The sequence below is a fragment of the Electrona antarctica genome (genome assembly GCF_951216825.1).
Source record: "Electrona antarctica genome assembly, chromosome: 10".
Classification (NCBI taxonomy): domain Eukaryota; kingdom Metazoa; phylum Chordata; class Actinopteri; order Myctophiformes; family Myctophidae; genus Electrona; species Electrona antarctica.
In genome coordinates this window covers 24,286,191-24,303,920 of record NC_136791.1, presented here as the reverse complement: position 1 = coordinate 24,303,920, position 17,730 = coordinate 24,286,191, and the positions used below count along the sequence as shown (strand labels likewise).

The following is a 17,730-nucleotide window of genomic DNA, read 5'->3' as shown; positions in this document are numbered from 1 at the left end:
CGTAACCTTCCATAAAATGCAGGTACTGTGGCTTTACAGTTTACAGAATATATATATCGCCCCTGCCTAGTAGAAACCTTGTAGCTCCAGATTTCATTTTTTGTTTGGTAAATGAATGCCCTACTTCATCATACTACTACGGTGTCACACAAAAGTAGCAAAGAAATATGGAATCTATAAGCTCACAATGCATTGCGATGTGATGCGTTTTGAGCTTGTAGATCAGCTATTTTTTTGAAATTTATGAAAGTAAAAGTGAAGTGCATCGAATGTTATTGAACCAACGCAAAGTATTAACAAGAGCTTTGTGACTAAATATGAACTGCATTGGAACGATTTGGAAAACACTGCTTCATTTTTCCATTTCATGAAAAGTAAACGGTTTTGGACATGCAAGGTTTCCACCCGCGACAGCGACGATATGTAAAATCTGAGCTCCTATAAAGCTCCATTGACCCCTGGGAGCAGCCCTACACTCACGCTGTTGAACTCACACATAAAGGTACGCACTGTGGATCTCGCTCAATGGCGGCATTATATTCCCTGTGTGGCTCAGCTAGGCTGTAGGCACCGCTGACATGTCAGTGCTGGTCATGGAAATATGAGTTCTTACCGTAGTAGGAGGCAGATTATGCTGTCTGCTTTAACTGCCTTATTGTGTTGAAAACCGTCCGCTATGTGAGAATAAATTGGAGGTGGCAAGTCGTGAGTTGTCCAGAGTCATTTGCTGTCTGGTTAATGAACGTGGTACAGTAGCATGTAGAATTATCCACTGAAGTCATACAATATAATTTATTTTGCTACTTTGGTACCACAGGTATAGCTACAGTATATACTGTATGTATTTTATAGCATACATGCTTATACACCTTTATATGTATATATACATCATGTAAAATATACAATTCAGTGCCTCCCAGTTGGAGAAACATTGGATTTCATCAATGTTTCGGTTTGGCTACAGTGGAGAGAAACAGGAAATGGCAGGAGTGAGAGATGGGGAAGGAAAATGCAGCAACATGTATCAGGTACGGTGGGATTAGAACCTGGGCCGGGCAGACTGTGGCAGCCAAGGACTGAGCCTTGTGCTGTATGTGTACTCTTTACCTGCAGGTGAGATATACCAATGCAGTGGTTTGGTAGTAGAACCTTCACTTAATAGAGCATAGATTTTTCAGAAAGTATTTATTTAAAGACCTTTAAGCCAAAGCCAACTCGGCTCCTGACAAATGACAATACAACTTTTTTTTGGGTCGAACAAATCATTAGAAAGAAGAAAAACTCTTAAAAACGTGTTGTATCCTGCCCTTTTCTTCTTCTAATTATTTGTTCGGCCCAAAATGTGTTTATTGTCATGATTTGTCAAGAGCCGAGTTGGCTTTGTCGGCGGCATAAAGGTCTTCAAATAAATACTTTCTGAAACGTCTATGGGAAAATGAATGGGACCAACAGTCTCCTAATGGAACACTTTCTAAAAACAAGAAATCCAGACGTTTCAAAGATAGAACAGTTAGATCAGCTATTCCCGGCTCGCTATGGAAAGTCAGGTTTGTACTGTGGGTGTAACTATGTGAGTAAAAGCCACAGGTCAACTTATTTCTTATGTGCAGTTAGCTTTTGTTTCATAGAAGCAGTGGTTCCCAAACCTTTTAGCCTGTGACCCACCCTTAAACAGAAACGTGAAGTTTGCCCGGGACCCAAACTATAGTGAAAATAGCAGATCTACAAGCGTGCAATGCATCACTTTGTGCCGTGTTGTGAGCTTGTAGATCAGCTATTTTCACTACTTAATTATTATTCTTTTGTATTTATGAAATTTCTTAGATTTGTTTGTTAGTTTTAACATTTGTAAAATTATATATATTTTTATTTCAAAATGTTTTGTTGCTGAAAAAGAAATGGGATTTTTACTCCAGTCATGACCCATACATTTTGGTCTGTGACCCACAAATGGGTCCCGAGTGACCCAGTGTTTTTGGCAACCAGTGTCATAGGGCATCCATCATGGTTTCCCTCCACAGACGTTGCTCCGCTCATGCAGCTAGCGGTCAGGTTGGCCTGGCCTGCAGGCCTGGACAAACAAACCTCTCTAAGCAGAACCAAAGAGGCTAGAGTGGTGTTTAACATGCCCATGAAGATCTGGAGCTGATCCCGCCATCTGAACATCTCCGTCAACACCAACATGCGTGTCTTTAACTCCAGTGTGAAACAGGTGTTGATGCTGTATGGAGCTGAGACTTCAGGAGGACAAGAACTCTCACACACAGACAGGCTGCAAACATCTATCAACACCTGCCTCAGGAGATCCTACACATCTGGAGAATCCTGCACATCTGGTCACTGGAGAGACAAAGTAAACAATATTATATGTAGAACTGTGGAAAACGAACAAGCCAGCATCCCACTGACTTACAAATCCGAAAGGGAACGTGGAGTTGGATTGGCCACACTCTCAGAAAACCTGCTACAAACATCACTCGGCAAGCCCTGAAATGTGATCCCCCAAGGAAAAAGGAAACAAGGTCGCCCCAGGAACAGCTGAAGAAGAAGAGTTGAGGCAGGCTCAACTGCGACCCCACCCCCCCCCACCCCGGTAGCAGGGATTTGAGTTAAAAACGTTCGCAGTGAAAGAATATATAAGTCAAAGATTTGCGCCACATTTTTACGATTAAACAAAAAAAAGGTTTTAAATAATGGTTAAAGTGGTTAAAAGCTAGGTTGACACAGATGAGTTCCAGGTCTTAATGGGTTAAGTCAAAGTCTCTCCCCTATACTCACCCAGCTGTTTAACCCAGCATAGTTTCTCGAGATGGACTGTTGACTCACGTCAAAAAGAGGGCGCTGTTTTCCCATTGTTTTGCAGATGGGTTCCCAGATTGGTCCCAACAGAACCCACTCTGAGTATAGATGCTCCTTGGTTATTGTGCGCGAACTGTACAAAGCCATGGGAACCTATACAACAGATGTTACAAAAAGATCCCAAACCTTTTTCCAACAGCGGATCAGTTTTCATGTTTAGACGTTGGTTCAGCAGGGTGCTCTTCTCCAGATCCACTTACAAAGCAGAGCCCGAGCGACCGATGCGATGCCAGATTTGTGGGTTCAAATGCCAATCTCCTTGTGGGAGAGTGTCCTCATAACCACTGATGAGCAATGTTTTGACTGATATTTGAAAAGAATTAAATGACGTATAAGCAAAAAATAATAGTCAAATACTAATGATCAATAAAACTAAACACAAATGACATTTTGATAAATCAAAAATGAATCTTTTATTTAGCCACTTAAGCCCTATAAAAAAGCAGATCTACAAGCTCATAATGCATGACATGTTTTTGAAAATGTTCACCTATAATGACGTGCCCAAAATACGGATGCCAGGTTTAAAGTGGTTAAAAATCGTGTATAATTAATTCAATTCAAACTTTTTTAGCGGAGAAATATAGAGAAACATGCGCGGAACATGGTTGACAGGAAATAAAATCATAAAATAAAAGTGAAATAAATATATAACTTATCTCATAGGCAGAACGCAGGCATTTCAGCCAGTGCACCCTTATAGTCTCGTGGACAGCTAAATCTATAATAAGTGTTTATCAGCCAATGAACATTTGCCAAACAACACAAGGGTATAGTAAGTTGAGTGGAGGAGTCGAGGAGCACGATAAGACCAAGCATATGCATACTACTGGGAAAACGAGCGCAGAACACAGCATGCCAGCCATCTATAAATAGCCAATGAGAGGCCAGCGCAGAGATTCACTGATGATAGGGGTCAGTGGAAGCAGAGCTAAGGTGAATCTCTAATGCAGGGGCGGACAACATTTTCAGGCACATGATCACTTCAGCTGTTTTTCAGTGCTGGTGTGACAGTGACAGTGAAAAAGCTCAGTCCACTAGCCCCCCCCCCCCCCCCCCCCCATCTTTGGTGCTGATCCAAACTGCGAAAACAGTAAAATCATTTAGAAGGAAACGGCTCCGTACTCAGTTCTGCATCGCTCCATTATTTGCTGTTAATAAAGTGGAGCAATATACAGAAGGGAGTTGCAAACCCTTTTGTTTCTGTGAACTGTGAACAACCGTGCTTTTATGTCCTATATTAGACAGACTGCTAATTAGATTGCAAGTAAGCCTTGCCGAGCCATGAGGCCCAGAGGGGCAGGAGCCTATCTCCTGTTTCCTTAGCTTGAGGCAGCATGATGTACAAGTACACCCCCTAGACATGACGCTATTAGGTCACACTCACAACCCTTGATGCTGAGTGCCAAGCAGGTAGACATTGGGTCCCCTTTTTCAGAGTCTTTGGTATGACCCGGCCAGATTGCAAGTATTGTCAATAGTTTAACCACTTTCAACTTGGCGTCCAAATTTTGGGACATGGTTATGGGCGAAAAGAGAATATTTTGAAACTTGTAAATCAGCTATTCTGACCTACAGTATAAGGAACTGGAACTGGATTAGGACAAGGATGAAAAAGAACGCATGCACGCATGCACGCACGTATACGCGCACACACACACACACACACACACACACACACACACACACACACACACACACACACACACACACACACACACACACACACACTCTCTCACTGATTCTGCCATTGCAATACATCATGATAAACTTGTGTAGCAGCAGTGCCCCTTTAAGGGTAGTGCATAAAAGGGGTGACCATGCAGGTTTGAGGCCTCATGTTTGGCCAGAAGCCTGATTTGAGTGTTTGTTGGGGACCATGCATGGAGGCATGAAGTGTACCGCCTGGTAAGAAAACCTCAAACAAATGTTGATGCTTTGATAATTCATTATATGGGGATATTTAATTTGTGAATTTTTATATTCTATTTACAGAGTATATTTGTGAGGGGGAGCTGGGACACTGCCAGAGTCAGTAAAGGGTAGGGGAATGGGTTTTAAGAGGGTTTTTGACATGGGGGACAATGTTAGTCAACTGTTAGCCTAATGTATCCTCTGTACTTCCAGAGCCTCCAGGTCCTTTCCTGGGTTAACCCAAGGCATATTAAATGGAGGTAAAGTCACCAACGTCATTTTCGCTCTCACACAATTCCAGACAGCAGATCCACCGTTTCCTGTCTGGCAGCCAAATCTTGTGATACCCCCGGAACAGAAACGATACCTGCTGCTGTTTAAATCCTCAAATAAAATGATGTACTGTGCACTCTGTGCACATCGAAAAGCAAGTGATTAGAGAACAACCTGTGATATGTCTTGTTTTAAAATACCAAGGGCAAAAACAACCATACATAAAACAAGGCAACATTCATTCAAGTTTTGTTTATTCTTGGAATTACGCTGAGTAATTAAACTCATTTTCTCATTTTTACGTTTGTAAATGTGTGTGTGTGTATGTGAAATGTGTTGTGGATGTCTGTCTAAGTTTCAAGCCTAAGGCAGTCATGTCTCATGTCAACAGCAAGCCCTATCTATCTCCCTGTGTGATTCCGAGCAGCATGTATAAAGCTGTTATCTCTGGAAGTGAGCAATTACAGTATCCCTTCCACCTCCTCTCTGCTTCCTCCAGTCTCTTCCTGTTCAAACACTGTCCTTTTTTGTGGTGCATTTCGTTTATGCTTATGCTTTTCAGATCAGGTCAATGCAGAGAAATGGGAAACCATGGGGCACAGAGAGACCAGAGAGATGTGATCAGTGTTGTTTTTGGCAGCAAATTTCTATTTTAGTTTAGTCTTTGGAATTAAACTTTGTCACATTTTAGTCACCTGGAATGTTTTAGTGTTAGTCTAGTTTTAGTCGACTAAATGTCATGTGATTTTAGTCTACTAAATCTACAGTATTATGGCGGGCCTTAATGAAATCAACACGAAATCAACACTGCAAAGCACTGCAATGTAGAAATACTCCAGTATTCAAAATGTATAGTACAAAAGTATTGGCGTCAACATATATTTAAAGTACCAAGATGAAAGTTCAAAATGTATTGAAATCTTTTGAAAATAGCAGTCCTACAAGCTCTCAATGCGTCGCATCGCGACAAATTGCAAGCTTGCAGATCGGCTATTTTCAAATGGCCAAAATTAATGCAAAATGTATATATGCCTATATTAGTGGTAATGTATTTTTTTGTGATAATAATCGAAATCTAGTCCAATATTTCCCTCTTAGATGTAGTGGAGTAGAAGTAAAAGTAAAACAATATCTGAACTGTATACTTAGTATAGTACTTGAGTAAATGTACTTATAGCTACTGCTCAGTACTTGAATCAATGTACATAGACACTCCTGGACAAAGTGTTACAAATTGGTACAAATTGCAAAAAAAGAAGAAATGAGATGCCTTAGTCATAGAAATGACTGTGTTATGCCTTCTTCTTATGTACTGTACATATTGTTGGGGGGGCGGGGGGTCCGTGGTCCATGTGAGGAATAATGATTGATATATGCTAATGGTCCAGAGCGGTGGAGAAGCACTGCTTTCGACCAGAGCAGTGGTTTTCAACCATGTTCATATCAAGGCCCAGTATATATTCGCCATTTGAGCCACGGACCACCATTTGGTGAGATTTAGCCACAGAACTTAGAATATTTTGTTGTCGTTTGATAAGCTTTTGTCCACAATTCCCATGCTCTATTGATGTGTTAGATAGGAGAGGTAACAGGCAAAATAACAATTCTTCTACATTCTCTAATTGTGTAGACTTAAATTTAGTAATGCAGATGTTGAACAATAATTTAACTCTTGAGAACGTAAAATTAAACCAAGTGTCCATTTGGTTTAATTTTTATTTTTTGAACAAACACACAATAGCAAAGGACAAACACAGCACAAACAAACATGAAAAACAAAAAATAAAAATACAATAAAGTCGACAATGCGTATCAAACCTTGCTCATTACATCACATATTCCTAGACATATTCTGGTGTTCCTCATTCCCCCATGCTCTCATTGTTCATGATCAGGTCATTGAATATTGTCCATTTGGACCATTTGTCCTCCATTTGTTCCTCCTGCAGTCTCAGGCGTGTCTCCATGAGCTGTATCTCCTGAATCAACTCCTCCCATTGTCCCTGTGTTGGAGGCTCCTTCTGTCCCCATTTCCTTGTGATAGCCTTCTTTCCTGCTGCCAATAAAATGTTTACCAGATACCTATCCTCTCCTCGTATCTTTCCCCCCATCAAGTTCCCTAAATACAGAACATCACACTTCATAGGCACCTCATAACCCAACACCTTTTGTATCTGATCATGTATCACTTTCCAAAAAGACTAAATTTTGGGACATTTCCAGAACACATGCGAGTGATCCACATTTACATCTCCACAACCCCTCCAACATTGTATCTGTTGCTTCAACTGCTTGCTCTTAATTTTTGGTGTTATGAAAAACCTGCAAAGATTTTTCCAAGAGAATTCCCTCCATATCCGTGAATTGGTAGATGATTGGTGCATTTTCCACATATGAGCCCAATCTTTTTCTGTAATTTCTATGTCTAGTTCTGCTTCCCATTTCTTTTTAATATATTCTGTTGAATGACTGCCACTCATCAAAGTCGTATATATTGCTGATATAATTCGAATATTTTTCCCCTTGTATATATTTTTAATAATTTGGACAATACCATTCACTTCTATGGAGGGCTTCCCTTTGACTTCCTTAATATAATAATCCCTTAGTTGAAGATACCTGAAGAAATCATGTTTATCCAACATTTAACACTCAAATCTGTGAAACACTCCAATGCCCCATTTTTCTCCAAAACACACCAGGCTGTCATTCCTCTATTGCTCCATACTTTAAAGCCCTTATCATGTCCTGCAGGTTCCATTTGGTTTAATTTGATACTCAAGAGTTAAAGATTTATGAGGGTCCATTTGGTTACCAACTCTCCATTTTGCTAGGCGGCATTGGCTCAGGGGTAGAGTGGCTGGATGGCAACCGCAAGGTTGCCAGTTCGATCCCAGGCTCCCCCAGAGTTAGTGTCGAAGTATCCTTGAGCAAGACACTGAACCCCTAATTGCTCCTGATGTGCTGGTTGGTGCCTTGCATGGTTTCCGCCGCCATCGGTGTATGAATGAGTTTGTGTGAATGGGTGAATGTAATGCACAATCTATGTAAAGCGCCTTGGATAAAGGCGCTATATAAATGTACCATTTTAGCTGGTGACCACCTGGAACCCCCTCAAGGACCACTGGTGGTCCCCGGACCACCGGTTGAAAACCACTGGACTAGAGGAGTGACTGTGGCTCCCTCCTCCAGACATGTTCCGATGCATCCTGTTGCTAGGAATCCCCAAAAGCTGCTGCGGGAATGAGCAGAGCGGAGCAGAGCAGAGGCAGGCGGTATAACAGGGAGCCCATTCACGGCCGGAATTCTTTTCCCCCTATGGAGCAACAACGCCCCAGTGCAGGGAAAGTGGTTCAAAGTTCACAGCTGTTGGGGCAAAATGACTCGCCCGTCCCCCCGCAAGACAAGTTTCTTTTTTCTTTTCTTTTTTTTTTAGGGATGCTGCATATCGTTGGCATGGCAACGTTTAGATGAGAATGTCTCCTGTGAGCAGTGGTGGAAAGTAACTAAGTAATTTACTCAAGTACTGTACTTAAGTACACCTCAAACAGTTACTTTTTCCAATACTTTATACTTCACTACATCGATCTCAGAAGCAAATATTGTACTGAGCAGTTCCACTGGGGGAAACTTCCACACACATGCAGACACATGTGTGCGTTTCCCCACTTAAAACCTCAAAAAGAACCATTCATGCTATCCAACAAAAGCATGAATCACACAGACTTGTGATTAACCAAGGACCAGAGAATTGTGTGTGTGTGTGTGTGTGTGTGTGTGTGTGTGTGTGTGTGTGTGTGTGTGTGTGTGTGTGTGTGTGTGTGTGTGTGTGTGTGTGTGTGTGTGTGTGTGTGTGTGTGTGTGTGTGTGTGTGTGTGTGTGTGTGTGTGTGTGTGTGTGTGTGTGTGTGTGTGTGTGTGTGTGTGTGTGTGTGTAATGGTCAAATCTTTTGGGGTTTCATTTCATGTCGAAGTGTCCAGTATAGGTAAAACCTGAGGATTATCTATTTTAATATATTATCAGTCAAATATATTGATTCTGTTGTCATGTTGTCAAACATCTTGATAACTGAACTGTCTTCTTTCTTCAGTAATCTAAACCAAGTAGCCACATTGTCATCTGTAGCCAGGCTGTATGAAACAGGGTTACGTGGTATCATCAGTATTTTAAAAGTCCTATTGTTGTTTCCTTCCCAGATAGTCAGGAATCAGGATGTATAGAGCGTCGCAGTCCCGCTCCCTTTCATGACGACGACAGGCCCAGGAAATAATTCCCCATTCATTTTCCTCATAGACTTTTCAAAAAGTATTTATTTAAAGACGTTTACGCCGTGGACAAAGCCAACTCGGATCGTGTCAAATCATGACAACAAACACAATATTTTTTGTTCTTTTTAATTATTTGTTCAGCCCAATTTTTTTAAATTTGTTGTCATGATTTGTCACGATCCGAGTTGGCTTTGTTCGAGGCTTACAGATCATTAAATAAATACTTTTTGAAAAGTCTATGGGAAAAATGCATGGGGAATTATTTCCTGGGCCCTCATCGGGGGCGGGACTTCAACTTCAAAGAACTTTATTTTTCCTTTTGGAAACTTCTTTTGTGCAGTGGTTAAAAGACAACAGGAAAAGACGATACATACAGTTATATAAAAAGACTATAAAAGGGTCACGGTGGCACAGTTGTTAGTGCTGTCGCCTCACAGCTAGAAGGTCCTGGGTTCGATTCCCATTCGGGACGCTGTGGGTGCTGGTGGCGTGTTTCCTCCTCCGCGTCATCATTGCCCATACCCGAGGCGGGGTTGGCGAAAAGGCCTTTCTGTGTGGAGTTTGCATGTTCTCCCCGTGTCCCCTAGGGTAGGTACCCTCACAAAAACATGCAGTAATCCTGGTCTCTAAACTGCCTCCCCCTGGCCAGCCGGGGTGCCTGATGGAGGGGAAAGGAACTGGTTGGAATAACGTGTTCCTTCCACGCACTATGTTCAACCAGGGAAACTCCCCCCTGTCAGGTGTAAAGGAGCAACTTGGGCATGAAGGAAGCATGAGTTCAAGTCTGTTGCTCTCCCCATGTCCCCCATATATGGGGACTAGGTTGTCGGAGGGTGTGTAGAGCCCAGGATAACATTAGATAATTGACACAGGGGTGAAAAATGGGTTACAAAATCGTGGGATAAAAAAATATAAAATTAAAAAAGACTATAAAAATCACATCTGCGTGAAGTAAGTGGTGCAACTCCGTGTGGGTGTCCCGGGGGATCCGCAAAACTTCCAGACCCACAGGAACGTGCCCAGGGTGCCGGCCCGGTTCCGACGAGCTGCCCCACGTCCGAAACGGTTGATAAATGACAGAGTTACCGTGGGGGGTCCCCAGGTACTGTCACACCTGTGTGTGTGTGTGTGTGTGTGTGTGTGTGCGCGTGTGCGTGTGCGTGTGCGCGCGTGCGTGCGTGCGCGCGTGTGCGCGTGCGTGCGTGCGTGTGCGTGCGCGCGTGCGTGCGTGCAACAGTGACACTTGGTTGTGAAAACCAACCAAACGCTATTTACGTGCTCGGACAGACCCAGCCAGCCACCCACCCACAGACACACAAAGCTCCTTAATGAAGTGGTTGCACCACTTAAAAACAACTTTAAAAAACTACAGCTTAAAAAGGGACTGCAACGCAGTACTGCTGTGCGTGAGCGCGTACTACATCATTAAAATAGTGTTCCCGCAGTGAAGTAATCCCACACAAACGGCTCACAGTGGATACATTCTTTTTAACAGAACAGGTACTAATTAACACTAGAACAAAACTTGCTGGGGAGCTAGTGCCACAACAACAAACGGAAGCATAACATTCATTCACATTCACGACATAAGCAAATAGAAGCACACGCGCACACGCACTGCAAAAAGAAATGGCTTCTATTGTCATCACCATTATGTTACTGTCAAATAATATAATGTTTTATCAAATCTTCATTTCTATTATTTACTCATTCATCCACACATTTTTTCTTCATTTTCTACTTGTGTTTGTCTCCAGTGTCACTGCTGCTGCCAAATCATCAATGATTCAAGTACTCCTGTCCTGTCAGCCTCTTCCTTCGCTCCCTGACCTTTTCCTGTGAGAGGCCCTCCGTAGAGGTCCACGTTCCTCATGTGGTCCTCCCATCATGTGCCCCCGTAGAGGTCCACGTTCCTCATGTGGTCCTCCCATCATGTGCCCCCGTAGAGGTCCACGTTCCTCATGTGGTCCTCCCATCATGTGCCCCCGTAGAGGTCCACGTTCCTCATGTGGTCCTCCCATCATGTGCCCCCGTAGAGGTCCACGTTCCTCATGTGGTCCTCCCATCATGTGCCCCCGTAGAGGTCCACGTTCCTCATGTGGTCCTCCCATCATGTGCATTAAGTGTAATTCGCAGCATTCTTGAATATACTGTATAGACGCCATTTCCTGCTGTAAGTCTGTGAGCGCCCATGTCTCGGCCGTGTACAGCACTACTGAATGATTCTACTGTAGCTGCAAACGGCCGCCTCTTGAGGCAATGTCTCCAAAATATAGTTTCCAGACTCTCTGGACCATCTGCCTTAATTGTATTACCTGGTGAAATTGTGCCGAAGCTACCTTTTCAATGGAAGATGCCACATACATGGGAGGCATACTATGGTCCGGCGTCCGCACCTCGGACTAGCGCCTGCTCCCGTGCTTGCGGTTATGGTTAGGTTAGGGTTTGAGGTGGGTTGTCGTGTTCCGGACCAATGACTAGTCGGACCAAACACATGCACTCCACATACATGGTAATCTCTCAAAAACAGTGTCTGAGCTGCACTACCGAATCTGTCATTAGAGCCATTCAGAACGTGTATATACATTGTTGATAGTGGCCTATTAGTGGGAATTAAATCATAGGCGCACCACAGGAAGTGGAGGGCTGAGCTCGGGCGGGTCAAACGGGCCAACATCCTGTTATACACATTCTATTGGGGCCTGTCCTCAAGAGGCAAATCCAAGGAAACAAACAGCAGAGGGTGCTGTTTTTCCTTTTTTTTGCCGATGGGTTCCCAGATTGCATACATGGAAACTGGAGTTAATAGGCTTTATGCACACAGAATAACTATTCCTACTTCTGGTCTGCTTCCCTACTTACTTCACAGGTGTTACCGATGATACTAATTAAGGCTCTGTTCCATTTAGTGTGCAGTGTTCTCAAACTTTTACTCTTACTGGTCCATTTGGTTCCATTTGTGTACACTCTCAGCCAACACGCACAATAGCAGCACCCTGACTCTGTTGGACCAGAATGGAACAGAGCCTTCATTGGTATCATCGGTAACACCTGTGAAGGAAGTAGGGAAGGGGCCCAAGTTCTTTCCAAAATGGCATGTGTACATGGAGCCCATTGGGTTAGATGTGCCAGATGGCAGCTTGTCCATGCCCTAATACCTGCCTGGTCTCTCTGACCCTCACCTGTATATTTAGCCTTGAATGGAAACTATGGATCACTATACACACCCAATGACAAATTCAATCACACTAAAGTAGTCCAGTCTCCGCTGTCTTCCTGCCACACCCCAAACACATTTCCTTTATGCCCCTCAACCCTCTCTCACTCTGATTCAGCTTCTTAAACAGACGGTACGGAATGATGAAGAAAACGTTTATACCGAGTACCGACCAGTATTTCTCTATGTAGTGAACGGCAATAAAGTAAAATAAACATGTGTGGATTAACATAGCATGTACCTATACACGCACACTGTACAAACAGAGATGGAGCTCAAGCCAAGTACTGTATGCTTAACTAATAAAGTAAACTATCAAAACAGAAATATATGGTGGCTATGCAGTAAGAAACATTATGATGTACGCATACAGCATGAAGATGACTAGACACATTGTTATTATAGTTGATATAAATACTTTTCCCCCTGGGGCCAGATGCATAGACTGGCAGACTTTACATTAAGTCCTGGCATCCTCTTTCCCTTCGGTCCAAACACACCCAGAGAAAATGCTACGATTATCAGGGTACATGAAAATGTCTTATGTATCTAAAAGCAAGGCAAGTTTACTTGAATAGTACATTTCAAACACAAGGCAATTCAGTGTACTTTTCATAAAACATTAGGCAAAGGGAAACCCATTATGAGAGAACATTTTAATTAATTTACGGGAAAACGAAGGAGACGATGAGAAAAAGTTAATCACCTGTCAGGACAAAACAAAACAACTGACTGACATTGACAACAGTAAAGACAAAAGTAGAAATAAAACAGACAAATAAGAGTAATATTATAGAAGAATAACAAATGTTAGTAGCTGTGATTTTTTTTTTTAAAGAACTGAGTTGTAGCACAGATGCAGTTTTTTGGTTTGTTCCAGAAATGTAGGGCATACATAAAAAATAACTGAACACTGCTTCTGCACGTTTAGTTCTGATTCTAGGGACATGAAGCAGGCTCTATAGAGGGTATGCACATGCATAAAGTGAATGGCAGATCGAGTGGCAAAGTGAATTTAATGTTGTTTAAAGTAATTTCATGTAATCAAATAGGACTTTTCTGTTTGGATGTATGAGCTGTCAAGGCCAGAAAGTAGTTTTTTGCCACTCGGTAGGCTTTCCCGCATAACTTCCTGGTATGATGATGTCACGCGCATATACCCTCTATTGGGGATTGAAGGACATTCTGGTGTCTGCCACAGACACAATGGATGGACATTTGTTTTTTGTTTTCTTCGAGCAAGGCACTGATTCACGGGGTATCTTTTTAAATTGAGGCACACACACTGTACCTGTGGTGGAAAGTAACTAAGTACATTTACTTAAGTACTGTACTTAGGTAAAATGTTGAGGTATTTCCAATACTTTTACTCCACTACATCTCGGATCCAAATATTGTACTTTTACTCCACTACATTTATATTTGAAAACTTTAGTTACTTTGTAGATTTATATTATTATACCAGTAACAACTAACCACTTATATACATTTTAGCCATTTGAAAATAACAGATCTACAATCCGTCGCGAAGCGACGCATGGTGAGCTTGTAGATAAGAAATGTGAGTACTTTTTCCACCACTGCAACTACAGACTACAGTCATGTGCGTGTGCACAGGGGTGTTGAATGGCCCCGCTGTGTGCCTGCGAGGGGGAGGGGAGGGAGGGGAAGGAGGGAGGGAGGGGTGCCACAGGGGAAACAGGAAACCAACCCCTCCCTTATCTGTCCTCCTCCCTGCATGGCCCCCTGCCCTCGCCTCTCTAAAACATCCTCTATGCCAGTGCTTCCCAAACTTTTCCGTTATAAGAGACCCAAAAGAGAGATTAGACGTTTGCCCGGGACCCAAACTATAGTGAAAATATAGCAGATCTACAAGCACACAGAATGTCACTTCGCACCACACTGCGAGCTTGTTTTTTTATTTTTATGTATGGAATTTCTTAGATTTGTTTGTTTTTAAAATGTAAACAAATATATTACATTTCAATTTAAAAAAAATCTTTTGAAATATATATTATCTTACTATAAATGCACCACGTGTGTGTGTGTACGTCTGTAATCCACGTAACTCAAGTGGAGAACCGTTCGCCCCACCGACAAATTTGACACACACACACACACACGTTCCACACCACCACCTGGAGTGCATGCAGTGCCCAGCCATGAGTCAGTCAGATACACGGTTGTCCAGAACCGCCACAAAAGGCTCTGGTCAGGCTCTGCCAGTGGACCTACTGTATGAGCCCAAGTCCCCTCACCTGTACAATTACTAGCCTCTGCCTCAGCCCATTGATTGCTATAGCAACGCCACACCTGCCATTTGATTGCTTTCTTATTACATTACATTACATTACAGTCATTTAGCAGACGCTTTTATCCAAAGCGACTTACAATAAGTGTATTCAACATAGGTAGGGAACAAAAACTACTAATCACCAGAAGTCTTTAGTGCATTTTCTGCAAAAACAAGCAACCAAGAGTATACCTAGCGCTAAGGTAAAAGTGCAATATATCAGCTACCTATTTCCTTAAACAGATGAGACAAAATAGCTAAATCAAATGAGCATGAGCTAAAACAATTAAGTGTATCGACTAGACAAGATCCAATAAACAATACAACAATAGAAAACAAGCGTTCGTACAACTAGTTAACAACAAGTAGGTCAGGCAGAGAGGAAGGGTAGTGTTTCCTGAAGAGGTGGGTTTTCAACCTGCGGCGAAATATGGGCAGTGACTCTGCTGTCCTAACATCAGTGGGGAGTTCATTCCACCACTGTGGGGCCAGAACAGAAAAGAGTCGTGACCGTGTGGATCGGCCAGAAGGACCCTTGAGTGACGAGGCAATCAGTCGCCCCGAGGTGGCAGACCGAAGTGGTCGGGCAGGGGTGTAGGCATCGACCATAGCCCGGAGGTAGGAAGGAGCTGTTCCTTTCACTGCCCTATAGGCTAACACCAGGGTTTTGAACTGGATGCGGGCCGCTACGGGGAGCCAGTGTAGAGAACGGAGAAGGATGGTTGTGTGGGAGAACTTGGGGCGGTTGAACACCAGACGAGCCGCAGCTTTCTGAACAAGCTCCAGAGGTCTGATGGCAGATGCCGGAGCACCAGCAAGGAGGGAGTTGCAGTAGTCCAGGCGGGAGATGACGAGAGCCTGGATGAGCACCTGGGCTGCCTTCTCCGTGAGGAAGGGGCGAATCCTCCTGATGTTGTAGATGAGGAATCTGCAGGACCTTGTCACTGATGCGATGTTTGCCGAGAACGTCAGTTGATCGTCCAGGGTCACACCCAGATTTTTCGCAGTCCGAGTTGAGGTCACCACAGCATTATCAATGGTGATGGCCATGTCTCGGTGCGGACAGCCCTTCCCCGGGAGGAACATCAGCTCGGTCTTGTCCAGGTTGAGCTTCAGGTGGTTTGTCGACATCCACGCCGAGATGTCAGCCAGACAAGCAGCAATGCGTGCCTCCACTTGGGTATCGGAGGGGGGGAATGAGAGGATCAGCTGGGTGTCATCGGCATAGCAGTGGTAGGAAAAGCCATGGGAGTGGATGACAGCACCCAGAGATGTAGTGTAGAGAGAGAAAAGAAGAGGACCCAGAACCGAGCCTTGGGGAACCCCAGTTGTGAGCCTGTGTGGTTCTGACACAGACCCTCTCAGCATCACCTGGTAGGAGCGACCCGTCAGGTAGGATGCAAACAGGGAGAGTGCAGAGCCTGAGACACCCATCCCCTCGAGGGTGGAGAGGAGGATCTGATGGTTCACCGTGTCGAACGCTTATTGATTGATTGATTGATTGATATGTTTATTGACAATGTTTACATGTACAGAAAAATGCACATACATCACCATCAAAAGGATAAATGCAAGAAAGCCAACGCCTTATTTCCATTGCAGTCCCTTAGTTAAAAACACAATGAATGTGTATGAGTGTATGAGTGAGCGTGTCCATGTGAGTGTTTTAGGAATGTGTTATATAATACATTTATAATTATGATATTATTATTATTTTTGTGTGTGTGTTTTTCGTCTGAGTGCGTATGTGTGCATGTGCCTATATGTATGTGTACACAAGAGACAATGGGTACATAACACACATCAGGGGGATATGCAATAGTAAAAGGATACAGCATTCAATGCACAATAATTTCAAGTAGAGTAGTAGAGATAAAACAAAAAGAAAAAGACATTTACAAATGAGATGGACTGTGACACCTGAAACCGAAGATAGGTTAGGATGTATCCTGCTTAGCAATGCACTGAGGTTTAGCTTAAGTTTAAGTATAGGTCCAGCTGTTAGTCAGCCATAACCAGTCCACTTTTCACAGTCAGTTGCACTCTTCAGACACAGGCATACGGACAGATCGATCTCCATATAATGGGCACAAAGGGACACAGACAGACAGTTAAAACGAGTGCTATGACAAAGGGTATTAAACTTGGTTCCCAACTTGGCATCGTTCTCAAGTAGGCCGGTGGCTGACGGGCACAGGTCAAGTATTTTTAATATAGGAAAAGAAAAATGGTATTTTTACTCTATAGTCGTGACCCATAAAAATTGGTCTGTGACCCACAAATGGGTCCCGATCCAGTGTTTGGGAACCAGTGCCACCCTGACTCCCTGCAGTGGGAGGTTTCCAGTCTACTGGTGTTTTGTCGCCAAGCCACGTTTCATGAATGGCACGGGCGGTTATCTATACGTTGTTGTGTACTACTGTGCGTTTATTTATTATTTTTTTGCTGCTGTGTGACTTAATGGCCTGCACATGGGTGTCATGAAAAAAAGAAGGAAAAAAAAGAAGAAAGAAAAACTGTCCCCAACGTTTAGAGTATCCATCTGTTTCTTTACAAAACCTTTTTATTGCCATACCCGGCCTACACAAGTCTCTCTCTCTCTCTCTCTCTCTCTCTCTCTCTCTTTCTTTTGCCATCTCACACACTCTCTCCATCTCTCTCCCTATCTCTCCTTTCTCTCCCTCTCTCGCACGCACACATGTGCAGTTGCGCACGCACGCACGCACGCACGCACGCACGCACACACGCACGCACTGCATCTTTCTCATGCCTCTCCATCCATCTCCCCCACCTTCTTTCTCTCTCATACTCTCTCCATCCCCCCTCGCTCTCTTTCTCTCTCTCCACGCCCCCCCCCCCCCCCCCCCTTTCTCTCTCTCCATCCCCCCTTGCTCTCTTTCTACCCC

At 43.4% G+C, this 17,730-nt stretch overlaps 1 protein-coding gene and 1 long non-coding RNA gene across 2 annotated transcripts in view; one reads left to right on the top strand and one right to left on the bottom strand.

The window, feature by feature from the left end:
• The window catches only part of cdhr1a (cadherin-related family member 1a), a gene marked incomplete at both ends in the record, with an annotated part of 275,718 nt that overhangs the window by 57,013 nt on the left and 200,975 nt on the right, over positions 1–17,730 (bottom strand). The gene's annotated exons all lie outside the window — the stretch shown is intronic.
• On the top strand, positions 4,706–5,347 carry LOC306931576. Its single transcript, XR_013791024.1, has 2 exons — positions 4,706–4,767; positions 4,987–5,347. It is a non-coding gene; the product is annotated as an uncharacterized lncRNA (long non-coding RNA).